General features: G+C 45.3%; 1 protein-coding gene across 5 annotated transcripts in view; it reads left to right on the top strand.

Moving 5' to 3' along the window:
* Positions 1-20,858, top strand: part of LOC126416078 (focal adhesion kinase 1) — a 754,036-nt gene that overhangs the window by 418,665 nt on the left and 314,513 nt on the right. The window contains exon 1 of one of the 5 annotated variants that reach the window (XM_050083564.1): positions 12,780-12,945. The exons of the other annotated variants lie outside the window; for them this stretch is intronic. The gene's annotated coding sequence lies outside the window, so the exon portion shown is untranslated. Of the gene's footprint in view, positions 1-12,779; positions 12,946-20,858 lie in introns of those variants that run through there. 5 annotated transcript variants of the gene reach the window in all.

Genomic DNA, 20,858 nt, shown 5'->3' on the forward strand with positions numbered 1-20,858 from the left:
TAGGAATGCGGGTAAGCTACTACAAACAGCATAGTGAACGCATTATTGTAGCCGAGATAGACACGAAGCCCACGCCTACTACAGTAGTACAAGTTTCTATGCCAACTAGCTCTGCAGATGACGAAGAAATTAAAGAAATGTATGATGAAATAAAGGAAATTATTCAGATAGTGAAGGGAGACGAAAATTTGATAGTCATGGGTGACTGGAATTCGGTTGTAGGAAAAGGGAGAGAAGGAAACGTAGTAGGTGAATATGGATTGGGGGTAAGAAATGAAAGAGGAAGCCGCCAGGTAGAATTTTGCACAGAGCATAACTTAATCAAAGCTAACACTTGGTTCAAGACTCATAAAAGAAGGTTGTATACATGGAAGAATCCTGGAGATACTAGAAGGTATCAGATAGATTATATAATGGTAAGACAGAGATTTAGGAACCAGGTTTTAAATTGTAAGACATTTCCAGGGGTAAATGTGGACTCTGACCACAATCTATTGGTTATGAACTGTAGATTAAAACTGAAGAAACCGCAAAAAGGTGGGAATTTGAGGAGATGGATCCTGGATAAACTGAAAGAGCCAGAGGTTATAGAGAGCTTCAGGGAGAGCGTTAAAGAACGATTGACAGGAATGGGGGAAAGAAATACAGTAGAAGAAGAATGGGTAGCTCTGAGGGATGAAGTAGTGAAGGCAGCAGAGGATCAAGTAGGTAAAAAGACGAGGGCTAATAGAAATCCTTGGGTAACAGAAGAAATATTGAATTTAATTGATGAAAGGAGAAAATATAAAAATGCAGTAAATGAAGCAGGCAAAAAGGAATACAAACGTCTCAAAAACGAGATCGACAGGAAGTGCAAAATGGCTAAGCAGGGATGGCTAGAGGACAAATGTAAGGATGTAGAGGCTTATCTCACTAGGGGTAAGATAGATACTGCCTACAGGAAAATTAAAGAGACCATTGGAGAAAAGAGAACCACTTGTATGAATATCAAGAGCTTAGATGGAAACACATTTCTAAGCAAAGAAGGGAAAGCAGAAAGGTGGAGGGAGTATATAGAGGGCCTATACAAGGGCAATGTACTTGAGGACAATATTATGGAAATGGAAGAGGATGTAGATGAAGATGAAATGCGAGATATGATACTGCGTGAAGAGTTTGACAGAACACTGAAAGACCTGAGTCGAAACAAGGCCCCGGGAGTAGACAACATTCCATTAGAACTACTGACGGCCTTGGAAGAGCCAGTCCTGACAAAACTCTACCATCTAGTGAGCAAGATGTATGAGACAGGCGAAATACCCTCAGACTTCAAGAAGAATATAATAATTTCAATCTCAAAGAAAGCAGGCGTTGACAGATGTGAAAATTACCGAACTATCAGTTCAATAAGTCACGGCTGCAAAATACTAACGCGAATTCTTTACAGACGAATGGAAAAACTAGTAGAAGCCGACCTTGGGGAAGATCAGTTTCGATTCCGTAGAAATATAGGAACACGTGAGGCAATACTGACCCTACGGCTTATCTTAGAAGCTGGATTAAGGAAAGGCAAACCTAAGATTCTAGCATTTGTAGACTTAGAGAAAGCTTTTGACAATGTTGACTGGAATACTCTCTTTCAAATTCTGAAGGTGGCAGGGGTAAAATATAGGGAGCGAAAGGCTATTTACAATTTGTATAGAAACCAAATGGCAGTTATAAGAGTTGAGGGACATGAAAGAGGAGCAGTGGTTGGGAAGGGAGTGAGACAGGGTTGTAGCCTCTCCCCGATGTTATTCAATCTGTATATTGAGCAAGCAGTAAAGGAAACAAAAGAAAAATTCGGAGTAGGTATTAAAATCCATAAGGAAGACATAAAAACTTTTGAGGTTCTCCGATGACATTGTAATTCTGTCAGAGACAGCAAAGGACTTGGAAGAGCAGTTGAACGGAATGGATAGTGTCTTGAAGGGAGGGTATAAGATGAACATCAACAAAAGCAAAACGAGGATAATGGAATGTAGTCGAATTGAGTCGGGTGATATTGAGGGTATTAGATTAGGAAATCAGACACTTAAAGTAGTAAAGGAGTTTTGCTATTTGGGGAGCAAAATAACTGATGATGGTCGAAGTAGAGAGTATATAAAATGTAGACTGGCAATAGGAAGGAAAGCGTTTCTGAAGAAGAGAAATTTGTTCACATCGAGTATTGATTTGTATGTCAGGAAGTAGTTTTTGAAAGTATTTGTATGGAGTGTAGCCATGTATGGAAGTGAAACATGGACGATAAATAGTTTAGACAAGAAGAGAATAGAAGCTTTCGAAATTTGGTGCTACAGAAGAATGCTGAATATTAGATTGGTAGATGACATAACTAATGAGGAAGTATTGAATAGATTGGGGAGAAGAGAAGTTTGTGGCACAACTTGACTAGAAGAAGGGATCGGTTGGTAGGACATGTTCTGAGGCATCAAGGGATCACAAATTTAGCACTGGAGGGCAGCGTGGAGGGTAAAAATCGTAGAGGGAGACCAAGAGATGAATACACTAAGCAGATTCAGATGGATGTAGGTTGCAGTAAGTACTGGGAGATGAAAAAGCCTGCATAGGATAGAGTAGCATGGAGAGCTGCATAGAACCAGTCTCAGGACTGAAGACAACAACAACAACAACAACAACAACAACAGTTATGACTTCCTTTGAATAAGTTTGAGCAGTACAATTTACGATGGTTTAGTGATAACGTAACACTTTTCTCCCTTCACTGGTCTAGGGTTGAACCAGGCCTCGACACCATTAACGGTGTAAAGCAGATCATTGGTTGGCGAATGACAACGGCTTACTGCCTGCCTAGTAAAGTGTACCGATTGATGGCTTCTTTACTTTTTAGCTGGATTACTTTATGCTGTCATGAGCAGAACGTGTCATTTTGTGTCTTGTGTATTGTTCTGGGAGCATTCCGTAGGCTGCTTGACATTCCGAACCTGTTGACACTTCAACCCGGCAACATATCAGAACTTGGCGGTAATTCAAGTCGGCTCATTCATCATTATCAACACACGCGCACACGCACACACACACACACACACACACACACACACACACACACACACAGAGAGAGAGAGAGAGAGAGAGAGAGAGAGAGAGAGAGAGAGAGAGAGAGAGAGAGATTTTGTTTTCGCGAAGCGGGCATTGGGTAGCTCTGCAGCCGTCACCGACACCAGCGTGTCAGGTGTTGTGTTGTGGTGTCCATTGTGGGAGGGAAGGGGGGCCGCGATAAGATAGCGCGCAGGCCGAGGTATGTGTCGAGAGAGAATGTGTATGTGGGTCGCCGGCTCCAAGGACGAGGCCGGGCGGTCTCTCTGTGTGGTGTTGTGTAGGCTACTGCTACTGCTGCTGCAACGAGGCCCCGTAAACACTACACTGCGCCGGCACTCGAGACGCAAGTTAGACGCACACGAGCTTCTGAAATCTCTCTGGCATATGCCTCCACTGGTATTCTGTTTATATCGGCGCTTCAGGCAGTTACCTAAACTCGTGAAAGCATAGTCTGTGGTGTCACCGCCAGACACCACACTTGCTAGGTGGTAGCTTAAATCGGCCGCGGTCCATTTAGTACATGTCGGACCCGCGTGTCGCCACTGTGTGATCGCAGACCGAGCGCCACCACAAGGCAGGTCTCGAGATACGGAACAGCACTCGCCCCCAGTTGTACGACGACTTTGCTGGCGACTACACTGACGAAGCCTTTCTCTCATTTGCCGAGAGACAGTTAGAATAGCCTTCAGCTAAGTCCATGACTACGACCTAGCAAGGCGCCATTAACCGTATCTGAAGATAGTCTTATTTGTAATATCAAGAGCGATGTACCACAAGGATAGAATAAAGTTAAGTATTCGAGGAGCTGCATACTTTTCTTATTAGAATTCACTACTTATCCTTTTCCAGAATTCACGCCCGTCTGCGTTAGATAGGCCGCCTCTATCTACAAGGTGTTGGCACATTTACCAACATATCATAGTCAGTCTTCACTTCTCATCTACAGTACCGCCGCTTATCAAAGTTGCGTTACTAGATTGTGCCGTTTTCCCCCATAACCCTTTATTTCTGTCTATTTGCACTTTAGCTTCTTTGCACTAAGCTCTTCATACGAAACTCTGGAAAAGCAAAACCTGTTTGCCAAGTCGGAGTGTACATCTTCTGAAGTTTCATTCTTTTCTCTAAAACTGTTCCCTCAGTGGAACCGACCTGTTACCAGTAAAGAATTTACCGAATTTTCTCTCTCTCTCTCTCTCTCTCTCTCTCTCTCTGTGTGTGTGTGTGTGTGTGTGTGTGTGTGTGTGTGAGAGAGAGAGAGAGAGAGAGAGAGAGAGAGAGAGAGAGAGAGAGAGAGAATGAATGAATGACGGAGGAATTCGTGAAGCGTCGCAAGTGCTACTTACAACTCCTCGGAAAAGAAAGCTAAGTATCGACAATGAGGGCACACATTTATTGCAGAACAAACTTTCCCTTGATTATTCCTCTCCATTGCGACACTTACTTTAGCTGCACAGTGCAACCCCATTTAAAATCAAACGTTTTCAGATGTGTGCGCTGTACTTATTATTCGTAAATCACTTCATTGCTGCACTCCTTGCTTCTGAGCTGGCAGAAATTGGACGACTCCAGGCTGTTAATGCTGTGTGTCTAATCACTCTAATAATAATAATAATAATAATAATAATAATAATAGTAATAATAATAATAAAAACTGTGATTCTTCAATTTCTCCAGGCGTATTTTACGACGAAATATATCTCGGGTGAACAGCCTGGTACGTGTGTGCGTAGGACACAATAATTCGGCAATCGACCACGTTGCCATCACCAGGTGCGCTGATGTACAGCGCACCTGATGATGGCAACGTGATCGATTGCCGAAATATTGTGTCCTATGCACACTCATACCAGGCTGTTTACCCGAGATTTATTTCGTCATAATAAAAACTGTGTACCGCACTATAGTAACCCTTACGTAGTGACTGCTGTGTCGTGCTGTGTCGTGCTCCCAGTTAATTCATTTTTCTCTTTCGAAGCGAGTGATGAAGCAATTTCTAGACTTCTGCAGGTATTGCTTTTCTTGAGACCTTTAGCATTTCTTCCCATTTGTTAATTCATTTATCTCTTTCGAAGCGAATAATGAAGCAATTTCTGGACTTCTGCAGGTATTGCTTTTCTTGAGACATTTAACATTTCTTCCCATTTGTCCCATTTTTATAATCAGCGTTGTATGGGAAAAGCACAACATACAGTATGTGTGTAGTGGTGTGGACAGTGTGAGGAACCTGTAATCTCCACCGCATTAATGCTAGTAACTGAGAAAAAGTAATTATTGGTAACTTACATAATCTGTATTAGAGTCGTACGAAATTGTGAAAATAGTAATGATCTTTTGAAAATAATTTAGTTTCGTGCCTGAAACAGAATCGAATCGTGTAGCTTTTATCCCTCAGAAAATTTCATTTTACCCCTCTGGGGCTAATTACCCCCAACTTGAGAACCACTGTTTTAGGAGGACAGACAGCGCTATAGTATTGTTACACACAGTTTATTTCAGTATACATGGTGGTCGGAAATTCCCGTTACAGACATCTAGGACTTGTAGAGGGGAGCGAGTACGTAATACACTCCTGGAAATTGAAATAAGAACACCGTGAATTCATTGTCCCAGGAAGGTGAAACTTTATTGACACATTCCTGGGGTCAGATACATCACATGATCACACTGACAGAATCACAGGCACATAGACACAGGCAACAGAGCATGCACAATGTCGGCACTAGTACAGTGTATATCCACCTTTCGCAGCAATGCAGGCTGCTATTCTCCCATGGAGACGATCGTAGAGATGCTGGATGTAGTCCTGTGGAACGGCTTGCCATGCCATTTCCACCTGGCGCCTCAGTTGGACCAGCGTTCGTGCTGGACGTGCAGACCGCGTGAGACGACGCTTCATCCAGTCCCAAACATGCTCAATGGGGGACAGATCCGGAGATCTTGCTGGCCAGGGTAGTTGACTTACACCTTCTAGAGCACGTTGGGTGGCGCGGGATACATGCGGACGTGCATTGTCCTGTTGGAACAGCAAGTTCCCTTGCCGGTCTAGGAATCGTAGAACGATGGGTTCGATGACGGTTTGGATGTACCGTGCACTATTCAGTGTCCCCTCGACGATCACCAGTGGTGTACGGCCAGTGTAGGAGATCGCTCCCCACACCATAATGCCGGGTGTTGGCCCTGTGTGCCTCGGTCGTATGCAGTCCTGATTGTGGCGCTCACCTGCACGGCGCCAAACACGCATACGACCATCATTGGCACCAAGGCAGAAGCGACTCTCATCGCTGAAGACGACACGTCTCCATTCGTCCCTCCATTCACGCCTGTCGCGACACCACTGGAGGCGGGCTGCACGATGTTGGGGCGTGAGCGGAAGACGGCCTAACGGTGTGCGGGACCGTAGCCCAGCTTCATGGAGACGGTTGCGAATGGTCCTCGCCGATACCCCAGGAGCAACAGTGTCCCCAATTTACTGGGAAGTGGCGGTGCGGTCCCCTACGGCACTGCGTAGGATCCTACGGTCTTGGCGTGAATCGGTGCGTCGCTGCGGTCCGGTCCCAGGTCGACGGGCACGTGCACCTTCCGCTGACCACTGGCGACAACATCTATGTACTGTGGAGACCTCACGCCCCACGTGTTGAGCAATTCGGCGGTACGTCCACTCGGCCTCCCGCATGCCCACTATACGCCCTCGCTCAAAGTCCGTCAACTGCACATACGGTTCACGTCCACGCTGTCGCGGCATGCTACCAGTGTTAAAGACTGCGATGGAGCTCCGTATGCCACGGCAAACTGGCTGACACTGACGGCGGCGGTGCACAAATGCTGCGCAGCTAGCGCCATTCGACGGCCAACACCGCGGTTCCTGGTGTGTCCGCTGTGCCGTGCGTGTGATCATTGCTTGTACAGTCCTCTCGCAGTCTCCGGAGAAAGTATGGTGGGTCTGACACACCGGTGTCAATGTGTTCTTTTTTCCATTTCCAGGAGTTTATTTTCAATAGGAGCACATGTCCGGAAACGTACCGTTTTCGTGCTACAGCCGTTTGAAAACATGTTTGCTGGGTAGGTTTGCAACAGGATAGTCATAGTGATCGGTGCTTACGTCAGAACGGCTGATGTCATTTGACATCCTATCGTACCTCACTGACCTGGTTGAGCCTCATTCACGCGTCTGTCAGTGTTGGATCAACATGCTTGAGTACAAGTTTGCAGAAAACACCGACATGATCTTCCTGAATGGCGAAGCTCACGGCAATGGACGAACTGCTCGTCGCCTTTATCAAGATAGTTCTCCACGACTTCAGACTACATCGCGTCCCCTTTTCGCCACAATCACGCAGCGGTTTCGAGAAAGGGTATCTTCACCAGCAGCAGGCGTGACAGTGGCGCTCCAGCGAGGCCTCACACGCCGAACTGGAAGAGGCGTTAGTGCATCACGTTGATGACAACCCGTCAACAAGTACACGAGCAATCTCGTGGTCTGTTAATGAGTGGAACTTGAAACTTCCCCTTAGAACAATTCTACATAAGACTGTGCTTAACCTGACACACAATATTTTGTTAGCGCAACGCAATCTGACTTTCAAAATTCCCTACAAAAGAATGGCCCTGACTAACATTAAACTATACCTTTCACAAATCACTTACCTCACAAAAATCTTCGCTGCTCAAGCTACTGCAATACAGCGAGCGCCACTACTGCCAGCTAAATAAAAGATTCAAACTACTGAAGGCACTAACTACTGATAGGGATAGTTAGCAAATGAAAGATATTAATAGAGAGCAAACAATGTATTTATCTTGATATCATCATATATAAATATAGCAGTTCATGACAAATTTCAAAACTCCGCAATCTCTCTCCCCACATCCACCACTGCTGGCGGCTCACCTCCAACTGCGCAACGCTACGCGCTGTTCACAGCCAGCTGCCTAACACTACAATGGCGAGTATTACAACAATGCAAAGCAGCCACAGACTGCACACAGCACAGCCAGTGATTTTCATACAGAGGTGGCGTTACCAATAAAAAACCTAAACAGCCTACTTACAAACTGTAAAACAAGTGATTTACTGGATCACGCCCAGTCAACTACTTGTAAAAATGGTCGCATTAGCAACATGTTTTCAAATGGTTGTAGCACGGAAATGGTACGCTTCTGAACATCGGTTCCTATTAAAAATATTATGTACTCACTCCCCACTACAAGGCCTAGAAGTTTGTAAAGGGAATTTCCGACCACCTTGTATATTCTTCATCTGACGCGACACTGTTCCTGTGTGTGATGTCCTTAGGTTAGTTAGGTTTAAGTAGTTCTAAGTTCTAGGGGACTGATGACCACAGATGTTAAGTCCCATAGTGCTCAGAGCCATTTGACCCATTTTGTTCCTGTGTGTGACATGAACGTGCCAACCCCTTCCTCTCAGAGTAGCATTTGCACCCTACATCCTCAATTTTGTGCTGGATGTATTTCAGTCTCTGTATTCCTCTACAGTTTTTACCTTCTACAGTCCCCTCTAATACCACGGAAGTTATTACCTAGTGTCTTAACAGGTTTCTGTTATCCTGTCCTTTCGTCTTGTCAGTGCGTTCCATATATTCCTTTTCTCGCAGATTCTGCGGAGAGCCTCCTCATTCTTATCAGTCCACCTAATTTGCAACATTTTTTTTTGTAGCACCATGTCTTAAATGCTTCGATTATCTTCTGTTTCGGGTTTCTTACTGTCCATGTTTCATTACCATACAGTGCTGTGCTACAAACGTATACATTGTTAGAAGTTTCTTCCTCAATTTAAGTCCTGTGTTTGATACTATCAATGTTACCTGGTGTATACTCTTTATGACAGACTTTCGTACTATCATTTATAGCTCGAGGTTTCTTAGCAACATTTCTATGAGTAATTAGACATATGCTGAGGTAGGGACTCTACCAGTACTTGGTTTACACGTTTGCTTTCCTTTTGTTGCAGGTACGTATCCCGCCTCAACTGCTGCAACAGTTGCTCCAGTGCTTCTGGAGGGCGCGACCACAGGTTTGCCTTGCTATACAAAAAACTTCCTGCTGTGTCCACAGCACATCTCCACACATGCGACTTCTCAGAATCGGTATTGTTAAGTATTCGTGCAGTGGAGAACTTGGAGTCAATTATTTGAAAGCTTGTGGTTGAGGCCGCGCGTGGCAGCAAATCCTGATGTTTGATTCACGACTAATGCCGCCTGTTGCTGGCTTGTAACAGTTACGAGCTTTTGTAAACGGTGTTATCAAGTCACTCTAAAATATTCATTTGTACTAGAGCACCTCAGAATACATGGTGTCTCAGAAACAATGTGGTTAATATTCAGGGAGATGACTGGAACCACCATTCGTAGAAAAAAAAGTGTAGTAAACGTGGGCTTTAAAATGCAGTTCAGTAGAACGTATATTTTTCACAGTAGCGAAGATGAACCGGTGATCTCCCTCCGCCCCCCCCCCCCAAAAAAATAGATAGCAAAGAGCTCGCAGTCCAAGACATTTGTTTCACACTATCCAAGGTGAGGAAGTGTTCATATCTCTTAATGTAGCATTTTAGAGCCCACGTTTGCTAGACATTCTTACTTCGAATGATCGTTCATGTCATGTCGCCGGCCACGGTGATCTCGCGGTTCTAGGCGCGCAGTCCGGAACCGTGCGACTGCTACGGTCGCAGGTTCGAAGCCTGCCTCGGGCATGGATGTGTGTGATGTCCTTAGGTTAATTAGGTTTAAGTAGTTCTAAGTTCTAGGGGACTGATGACCACAGCAGTTGAGTCCCATAGTGCTCAGAGCCATTTGAACCATGTCATGTCCTTGAATATTGATCATTCCTCCTGGGACACGCTGTATTTACTCACACGCCGACAGAGCATAGGATAAGAGAAAAATGTTTGCGTGCAATGTATGGACTAGAAAAATGTCGGCGTGCACTGTATGGACTAGTGTTTAGGATGTCTCTGTTTTCTCCGAGAGAAAGGAACTTTTTCAAATGGGCCCGTACACCAGTACATGTAACAATGGCCAATAGCGAGACCTTTATCTTTCGTCCATAATTAACACTGTAAATCCTTGTATCATGTTGTAAATACTCTAGCTGTATGTGTAAAACGCAAAAATGATAAACTGAAGTAGAAGAAGAGCAGATGTCGGTACCACTCGCGTTGGATTGACAGAGACGGTAAATTTAAAGATATGATTTCGTGACGTGTTTCCAAAGCGTATTCTTTCCCAAAACGTTATCTGCTGGCGCCCTTTACAAAGCCTAAAAGACAAACAAGTATGTGACAACACGCCGTATAAACAGCTGATACCGTTGAAATAGACGCTAAAATGTTTTTACCAAAGTTGCCACCTCTAAAAGCCACTTCAGTTGTTCTGCTCATGTTGCGATTATGTTGTGTTGCGGCGAAACATACATTGTTTCGATATCGTGAAGACCACAATAACAAAATCGGTATATTACTGCCCTCAGGCACAGATTTTTTGAACACATGTCTCCAATCTACGTTATACAAGAGCTGAGATGTTTATACCTGTGTAGGCTGAAACTGTGCAAGTCCCTTAGGTGCTTCCCATTCCACGGGTGTTGCACACCAGTAGCTGTTCCTCTGCACTGCCACGAAGCAGTAACACTGGACGGTGTTATCACGTCCTTTCACTGCCCCACTCGCGTCCATGCCACCCCAGCGTACCGTATTAGTGACAAGGTCGAAGACCCAGTCTAAGTGCTTAAGCTGTCGTCGTCCTACCTTCTCTCGGGTCAAGGTTCGCTGATGTTTGAATCCTTCCCGTATAGGGTACTTAAGTGTGGGGCGAGTAATGTCTATAATATCTTTGTGTACGGGTAGGTAGAGGTCGTTCGTTATTCCCTTGCACCCTCTTTGTTTCTTTTAGTAGGCTTTATGTGGGCTAAGTCGGTAAATCAGGAGCGTTACGTGGGTCACAGCACTTCAACCCAAGGATATCACGCTCGCGTCTTCCGCAGCCGGACATCAGCTTGCCACGCTTATCACTTAACCACCTGTAACAAAAAAAATGGTTCAAATGGCTCTGAGCACTATGCGACTTAACTTCTGAGGTCATCAGTCGCCTAGAACTTAGAACTAATTAAACCTAACTAACCTAAGGACATCACACACATCCATGCCCGAGGCAGGATTCGAACCTGCGACCGTAGCGGTCGCTCGGCTCCAGACTGTAGCGCCTAGAACCGCACGGCCACTCCGGCCGGCCACCTGTAACAGACAAGCCATCAAAGCTCCACCACAGCCGATGTCCACTGGTCTCGCATTCGGGAGGACGACGGTTCAATCCCGCGTCCGGCCATCCTGATTTAGGTTTTCCGTGATTTCCCTAAATCACTCCAGGCAAATGCCGGGATGGTTCCTTTGAAAGGGCACGGCCGACTTCCTTCCCCGTCCTTCCCTAATCCGATGAGACCGATGACCTCTCTGTCTGGTCTCCTCCCCCACAACAACCCAACCAACCAGCCGATGTCTTTGGGAAGCTGCCTCACAGCGCTGTTCTGTTCTAGAAACGTCTCTCTGGTAATATTATTATAGTGTTCTACAGCTTGTTGGTAAATAGTTAAATTTAGCAGTCAGCTATGTGTGGAATTTTGACACTTGCGTTGACACAAGGACGAATAACGTTATTTAATCTTACTATTTCTTTAATGTAAGGTTTTAGTTACGTTCACGTTTCAGTTAAAGGCGACCGCTTTCGAACGTGTTTGTTGACTTTCAAGTGAGGTTTCTTGGTGATACATATAGTATTAACTAAAAGAAACTTTTTTTTGCCTTGTCTCACTTTATTATTTTGTACTACCTAGGTTTAGCGTTGTTCCTACTACACAGCTGACTACACAGATGTCAAATTCTTAACACAGCAATCCACATCTTTAACTGTAAAAATTAACTCTGTTATTTGTGTTGAGCAAGCTAATGGCATTAATTAGGCTAGCATTTACTTCAGCTATGAATAAACATACCATGGAGTGCACCTATATGCACAGGAATGACTGTTAGTGAATGAATGAAGATTCCGCTCCTACTTAAAAGTTACAACGCTATCTAACAGGTACGAATAATTGAACTAACAAGCGAGGTGGCGCAGTGGTTAGCACAATAGACTCGCAGTCGGGAGGACGACGGTTCAAACCCGCTTCCGGCCATCCTGATTTTGGTTCTCCGTGATTTCCCTAAATCGCTTCAGGAAAATACTGGGATGGTGCCTTTGAAAGTGTAGATAATGTTTTGAAAATCCGTGAATAAGTTCTGAAATAGTCACTATTAACTCAAATGCGAACGCGACTAAGACAAAAAGTTAAAGAAATAGTTTAAAAGTTACGTGTGTCTGTGGCAGGTAGTTGTTTTAAAATGCCCCTGCCACTGGCAGCGAGCAGTACGTCTGTAGATTTCAGGCGACACTAAACTAGATACTGATACGACTCTGGGCCTCCAAGCTACATAAAGTAGTGCGTGCAGTCACGCAGAAGGCAGCAGGCACAGTGAAGCAGACATGACAATTCACCCCCACCCATCGCAGCAGGAGATACGGCGAGACGTGGCACTGCCTTCCTCCCCCCCTCCCTCCCCCACCACCATCTCCTAAACAGGAAGCGGGGTTACATGTTCCTGCGCGTATCGAGACGGAACGTCCATCCAAGCGGTCGTGTCGAAATGGGACGGCGCTTTATAGTACGCTGCCACCGCCAAGCGCGTTGACGCAGCGTATGTTTCTGCTGCTCAGAACTTCTGCCATAGCGGCGCCCTCGCCGACGTTACCAGCTAGGCAGCACGCTGCGCAACGACAGCCGCGCCACACAATGGGCGTACAAGTCTCCACCGCGTTCAAGGTACGTCTTATACTAGCTGCCCCAGGAAGAATGGTCAGTATTCACGCATAAGACAGGAACGATCATTCGAAGCAAAAATATATAGTAAACCTGGGATCTAGTATTCTTACCTTAAGGGCCAGGAGCTGTTCATCTTCGATACTGTGAAACAAATCTCTCTTACTGCAAGCTCTTTGCTTTCCGTGTTTTGAGAGATGGTGGAGTAGTGAAGCAACGCAAGTCACTTAATAAAATCAGGTCTTCCGATCCCGACTGTATATAAATTAGCTTCCTTTCAGAGTAGCCTAATGCAATAGCTCCGTACTTAAAAATTATATACAACCGCTCGCACGACGAAAGAACTGTAACCAAAGAATGAAAAGTTGCACATGTCATACCAACATACAAAAAAAGCAGTAGGAGTAATCCAATAAATTACAGGCCCACATCATTAACGTCGATACGCACCAGGATTTTAGAACATTTATTGTGTTCGAACATTATGAACTACCTCGAAAAGAACGGTATATTGGCACATAGTCAACAAAGATTTAGAAAACACCGTTCTTATGAAACATCTGGCTCTTTACTCACACGAAGTGATGAGTGCTATCGACAAAGGTTTTCAAATTGAATCCGAATTTATAGATTTCCAGAAGGCTTTTGACACCGTTTCTCACAAGTCGCCTTTAACGAAATTGCGTCCGTATGGAATGTGGTCGCAGCTGCGACTGGATTCGTGGTTTCCTTTCAGAGTTCACGGTTCGTAGTAACAGACGGAAAGGCATCGAGTAAAAACGGAAGTGATTTATGACGTTTTCCAAGGTAGTGTTATGGACCACCTGCTGTTCCTTATCTATATAAACGATTTAGGGGACAATCTGAGCAGCCGTCTTAGCTTGTTTGCAGATGTCGTTTATCGTCAAATAATCAGAAGATCAAAACCAACGATTTAGGTAAGATAACTGTATGGCGCGAAAATTGACAACCTGCCGTAAATAATAAAAAGTGAGAGATCACCCACATGAGTGGTAAAAGGAATCTGTCAAACTTCCGTTACACGATAAATCAATGAAATCTAAACGTCTAAAATTCAACTAAATGCTTAGGAATAAAAATCATGACAACTTACTTTGGAAAGCACACACAAAAAATATTGTGAGGAAGGCGAGCTAAAAACTGGGTTTTATTAACAAAACAGTAAGAAGATGCAACAGATCTAGTAAAGAGACTGCCTACACTACACTTATCCGCCCTCTTTTGGGGTACTGCTGCACGGTGTGGGCCCCTACGAGATAGTATTAACAGAATACATCGAGAAAGTTCAAAGAAGAGCACCACGTTGTGTGTTGTCCAGAAATAGGGGAGAGATTATCACTGATATGATACAGGATTTGGGATGGACATCAGTAAAGCAAAGGCGTTTGTCGTTGCGGCGGAATATTCTCACGAAATTTCTGTCATCAGCTTTCTCCTCCGAATGCGAAAATATTTCCTTGACGCCGATCTCCGTTGGGAGAATCGATCCTCATGATAAAGTAAGGAAAAATCAGAGCTCGCACTGAAAGATATAGATGTTGCTTTTTTCTGCACGCTGTTCGAGAGTGGAATAATAGAGAATTATTCTGAAGATGGTGCGATGAACCCTCCGCCAGGCACTTAAGTGTGAAGGGTGAAAACTGGGGTTCAAGGAGTCTAATTTTGTTGTTAATTCGTCCGGTTTCAAGGGCAACAAGCAGATAAGGGCATGTTTTGTAGACAAAGACAGCAGATCAACTGCTTTCTATTTTTATTGCAAATTATGAATAAACTTTTAAGTTTTCTCCTTATATTATTTCATAACTTTGTTGTGGCTCTTCTCATTTTTAATCTTTCAAAGCAATTGGAGCACTGTACTTCATTGATATCGCACTTTGTAAAAACTTCCTGACTAGGGATGGTGCTATTCTGTAATGCAGCTGATGTCCGACCACGACAGTGAGAAACTACCATACAGACCAGATGCGGCACATTGCTTGTACACGCGTACTATCTAGTAGATCACACCACTTGGTACCCCGTACATTACTGTCTCAGTAGTGCTGTGCCAAAACTTATGCCATGTGTTCGTTGGCACTGTTATTAAAACAGCACTGATCACTTTTCCCATTTTCTATAATAACGCAATATTTCAAAACAATGCAAATTTTATTTAAAGACGAAAAATTTTGCCAATTCTGTTATCACAAATTGATATTTAGGGTTTTTTTTACTCCGATATTAGCAAAAAATAAACCCACCTTTTATAACCGAGAGCAAGCAAATGCCGAAAAATACCGATTATTCCAAACTAAGATACCGGTATTGGTTTTGCTTACTCCAGAAGGCACTGTGCAATGGTGCAATGCACGTCGGTGGACACTTTGCGTCAAATGATAAGACATTCTGTCTTCTGTCCGACTCGAGGGAAGGAAAAAGAAATTGCCACCATGCTTGCGTAGGAGACGCGGTTTCCGTTATTAACACGTTTTTATTAGGTCCTTTCTTGTCTCTCTACCTCATACAAATTTTGCAACTGATTTTAAACTAATTTCCCGATCACCGGCCGGTGTGACCGAGCGAGGTAGCGCAGTGGTTAGACACTGGACTCGCATTCGGGAGGACGACGGTTCAATCCCGCGTCCGGCCATCCTGATTTAGGTTTTCCGTGATTTCCCTAAATCGCTCCAGGCAAATGCCGGGATGGTTCCTTTGAAAGGGCACGGCCGACTTTCTTCCCCGTCCTTCCCTAATCTGATGAGACCGATGACCTCGCTGTCTGGTCTCCTACCCCAAAACAACCCCCCCCCCCCCCCCCAACGCCAGCGGCCGGTGTGGCCGAACGGTTCTAGGCGCTTCAGTCTGGAACCGCGCGACCGCTACGGTCGCAGGTTCGAATCCTTCCTCGGGCATGGATGTGTGTGCTGTCCTTAGGTTGGTTAGGCTTAAGTAGTTCTAAGTTCTAGGGGACTGATGACCTCAGATGTTAAGTCCCATAGTGCTCAGAGCCATTTGAACCATTTTGCCTTCCGGATCAGCTAGAGGCTTGAAATTGTAAACATATCTCAGAACTAGAGGACAGTGCAGTACTAACTCGTGCGAAAATACAAGCGGCCATGACATCTAGATTTGGAACGGAAGGAATTTATAAACCTTCTTGTTATACTTTGATTTACTTTCCTTCTTGAATGTCGAAGGTCACGGCATAGAAGATTCTGAAAACGAGTTAAGTAGTAAATATCACTTTCAATTTTCGTGGCCGACAACTATCATTTACTGCGCCCCTCGTACAGAACCAGGCAACTTAAGATCCTTGTAACTCCTGCCACTCGCTAGGTTGCGGCGAGTCTCTCGTGGGCGCTGATACCCGCCCTCATGTCACTGTCTTCTTTTTCAGTTTCTGGGTTTACAAGCTTAACAGTTGGCAGTACGTTTCTATGTTCATACGTTAATAATTGCGCCAATCATCAGGTTCTTGCTGTAGCTGTCGGAAAAATTAACATGGGAGAATGTCCCTGTCTTCAATAACGAGTCCCGGGACCGTCGTGAGCGACGTGTGGACTTTGTTTTCTTGTTCAGTTTAAGAGCACATACCGCAGATGTCGTCAGTAGCAGTTCCTCCTCCACGACTGTTTTGAAGCGACCGAGCGAAAGTTTGAATAGTGTAGCTACAGTCTTGCATCATGATACAAGACTGATGACAAAGCGTTAATGTAGACCAGACGCCGGCCGGTGTGGCCGAGCGGTTCTGGGCTCTTCAGTCCGGAACCGCGCTGCTGCTACGGTCGCAGGTTCGAATCCTGCCTCGGGCATAACTGAGAAAGGGGGGGGAGAGAGAGAGAGAGAGAGAGAGAGAGAGAGAGAGAGAGAGAGAGAGAGAGAGAGATATGAATCAATTGAGTGTCGGTGCTCCGAGTTTACTGTGTCACAAGAAGCGGCCGTGCCACGCACGGTGCCTAGCCAGCCAGCCAGCCTAGTCTGCTGCCGGCCGCGTTGTCCTCCTCTTCGGCCCGCGAGCCGTGACGGCACGACTGCCGCCGTCTTCCATTTTCTCCCCGTAATTGGCAGCCGCCGGCCGCTGTCCAGTGTCCGCTTCACAGCACAGTGGTGGCCGCGGCTCCCAGTAGCTGTGCAGAGCGGCAAGTAGCTCTCCCTCCCACAACTGCGCAGGTCGGTGAACTACGGGCGAGAAGAGAACAGAAGGCGGGCACGTGCCAGGCGCAGTTGGTTCCGCCCCACTGCTCGCGCGTCGCCGCAGGAATGCGTTTGCTGAAAAGTGCGGCGTGTCGGCGAAAGTTCCACGCAAGTGGTGGGCAGCCGTCCAAAAGCTTTGCTGTGACGTCAGCCAAAGATTTTGCGTTTAGCTCGTGGCCTGATGCGTATCTTTTGTGTCTCGCATTTCACCCTCACCCCGCCAGCTGGGTAGGTACAGTACATCGTACGTTGATTAATAAAGAAAACGCTTACGCTGGACAGTCACCTGCCTCCATCTCCAGTGCCTCTTACGATGTTTCCCGCCTTAGGAATAAAGGCGAGCCAGAAAGATACGCTTCAGAATGCATCCAGATAGCCAGAAAGCCGGCACTGACGTGACAGCTTGCAAAGGTACAAGCTGTCCACCACCCGGTTTGTTGGATTGAACGCTGCGGTGTCTCTGCAAACACGGACCTATCAGAGGCGATACTAGGGACGTTCAGTGAAAAATGGTTCAAATGGCTCTGAGCACTATGGGACTTAACATCTGAGGTCATCAGTCCCCTAGAACTTAGAACTACTTAAACCTAACTAACCTAAGGACATCACACACATCCATGCCCGAGGCAGGATTCGAACCTGCGACCGTAGCGATCGCGCGGCTCCAGACTGAAGCGCCTAGAACCGCTCGTCCACATCGGCCGGCGGACGTTTAGTGAAACTGGACATCAACAAAATATCGATGTTAGGAGATGAAACGTTAATATTTCGATGCAGATGTTGGATGTCTATGAAATATGGTAACAGTTATTAAAGGCTCAATGGCTCTGAGCACTATGGGACTCAACTGCTGAGGTCATTAGTCCCCTAGAACTTAGAACTAGTTAAACCTAACTAACCTAAGGACATCACAAACATCCATGCCCGAGGCAGGATTCGAACCTGCGACCGTAGCGGTCTTGCGGTTCCAGACTGCAGCGCCTTTAACCGCACGGCCACTTCGGCCGGCCGTTATTAAAGGAAATATGTTTATGTATAAAATGTCGATGTTTTGGGGTCGATATTAAAGACCACGAGCGAACCCATCAGTGCTTCGCAGTTGCTAAATATGTATATGGTTTGAATAGGTGTCATGATATCCTTCTCGCCCCTTTCTCTGTCTATCCTCTCCTCCACCTTATATCTCCTGCTCCCTCTATCTCTCCACCTCCTCGTCCTCCCCCCTCCTCTCTCTGTCCATCTCCTACTTCCCTATGTTCGCTTCCTCCTCCCCTCTCTTTGTAAATCTCCTTCCCCCCCCCCCCCTCTCACTCTCTGACCTTCAGCCGTACGTATTCTTATTTCCAGCCTTGAAATGAACAGCTAAATCGGTTGGGATCATTGGTATACGGCGTATGACAACCTTTCCTGCTGCTATATCTCTGAGGATAGTAGCTTCACGGACAGAATTTCGCATAGTTTTAGTCTGCGAACGGGTAGGATTACAAACTTTAAGACGATTTAGCTTCCATAGTAGTATTCTAATCATAAGGCCATAAGCCTTAAATACAGCTTCTTTTCTGTTAAAACAAACTGCGCGGAAGAAAGCAGAATCTACATCTACATCTATACTCCGCAAGCCACCTGACTATGAGTGGCGGAGGGCACCTTGAGTACCTCTATCGGTTCTCTCTTCTATTCCAGTCTCGTATTGTTCGTGGAAAGAAGGATTGTCGGTATGCCACTGTGTGGGCTCTAATCTCTCTGATTTTATCCTCATGGTCTCTTCGCGTGATATACGTAGGAGGGAGCAATATACTGCTTGACTCCTCGGTGAATGTATGTTCTCGAAACTTCAACAAAAGCCCGTACCGAGCTACTGAGCGTCTCTCCTGCAGAGTCCTCCACTGGAGTTTATCATCTCCGTAACGCTTTCGCGATTACTAAATGATCCTGTAACAAAGCGCGCTGCTCTCCGTTGGATCTTCTCTATCTCTTCTGTCAACACTATATGGTACGGATCCCACACTGCTGAGTAGTATTCAAGCAGTGGGCGAACAAGCGTTCTGTAACCTACTTCATTTGTTTTCGGATTGCATTTCCATAGGATTCTTCCAATGAATCTCAGTCTGGCATCTGCTTTACCGACGATCAACTTTATATGATCATTCCATTTTAAATCACTCCTAATGCCTACTCCCAGATAATTTATGGAATTAACTGCTTCCAGTTGCTGACCTGCTATATTGTAGCTAAATGATAAAGGATCTTTCCTTCTACGTATTCGCAGCACATTACACTTGTCTACATTGAGATTCAATTGCCATTCCCTGCACCATGCGTTAATTCGCTGCAGATCCTCCTGCATTTCAGTGCAATTTTCCATTGCTACAACCTCGCGATATATTACAGCATCATCCGCAAAAAGCCTCAGTGAACTTCCGATGTCATCCACAAGGTCATTTATGTATATTGTGAATAGCGACGGTCCTACGACACTCCCCTGCGGCCCACCTGAAATCACTCTTACTTCGGAAGACTTCTCTCCATTGAGAATGACATGCTGCGTTCTGTTATCTAGGAACTCTTCAATCCAATCACACAATTGGTCTGTTAGTCCATGTGCTCTTACTTTCTTCATTAAACGACTGTGGAGAACTGTATCGAACGCCTTCCCTGGTAGGGAACCCGTGTCTGTGGCCCTCTGAGGCGGATAGCGCGAGCTGGGTTTCACACGATCGTCTTTTTCGAAACCCATGCTGATTCCTACAGAGTAGATTTCTAGTTTCCAGAAAAGTCATTATACTCGAACATAATACGTGTTCCAAAATTCTACAACTGATCCTTTGGGACGCTACGCTCTTCTAGAGACCTACGGTACACCGCTGCAAAAAGGGGGGCAAGTTCCTTCGCGTACTCTGTGTAAAATTGAACAGGTATCCCATCAGGTCCAGCGGCCACTCCTCTTTTGAGCGATTTTAATTGTTTCTCTATCCCTCTGTCTTCTACTTCGATATCTTCCATTTTGTCATCTGTGCGACAATCTAGAGAAGGAACTACAGTGCAGTCTTCCTCTGTGAAACAACTTTGGAAAAAGACATTTAGTATTTCGGCCTTTAGTCTGTCATCCTCTGTTTCAGTACCATTTTGGTCACAGAGTGTCTGGACATTTTGTTTTGATCCACCTACCGCATTGACATAAGACCAAAATTTCTTAGGATTTTCTGCCAAGTCAGTACATAGAACTTTACTTTCGAATTCATTGAACGCCTCTCGCATAGCCCTCCTCACACTACATTTCGCTTCAAGTAATTTTTGTTTGTCTGCAGGGCTTTGGCTATGTTTATGTTTGCTGTGAAGTTCCCTTTGCTTCCGCAGCAGTTTTCTAACTCGGTTGTTGTACCACGGTGGCTCTTTTCCATCTCTTACGATCTTGCTTGGCACATACTCATCTAACGCATATTGTACGATGGTTTTGAACTTTGTCCACTGATCCTCAACATTATCTGTACTTGAGACAAAACTTTTGTGTTGAGCCGTCAGGAACTCTGAATTCTGCTATTTGTCACTTTGGCTAAATAGAAAAATCTTCCTTCCTTTTTTAATATTTCTATTTACGGCTGAAATCATCGATGCAGTAACTGCTTTATGATCGCTGATTCCCTGTTCTGCGTTAACTGTTTCAAATAGTTCGGGTCTGTTTGTCACCAGAAGGTCTAATACGTTATCGCCACGAGTCGGTT

Source organism: Schistocerca serialis, chromosome 8 (assembly GCF_023864345.2).
Source record: "Schistocerca serialis cubense isolate TAMUIC-IGC-003099 chromosome 8, iqSchSeri2.2, whole genome shotgun sequence".
NCBI classification, from domain to species: domain Eukaryota; kingdom Metazoa; phylum Arthropoda; class Insecta; order Orthoptera; family Acrididae; genus Schistocerca; species Schistocerca serialis.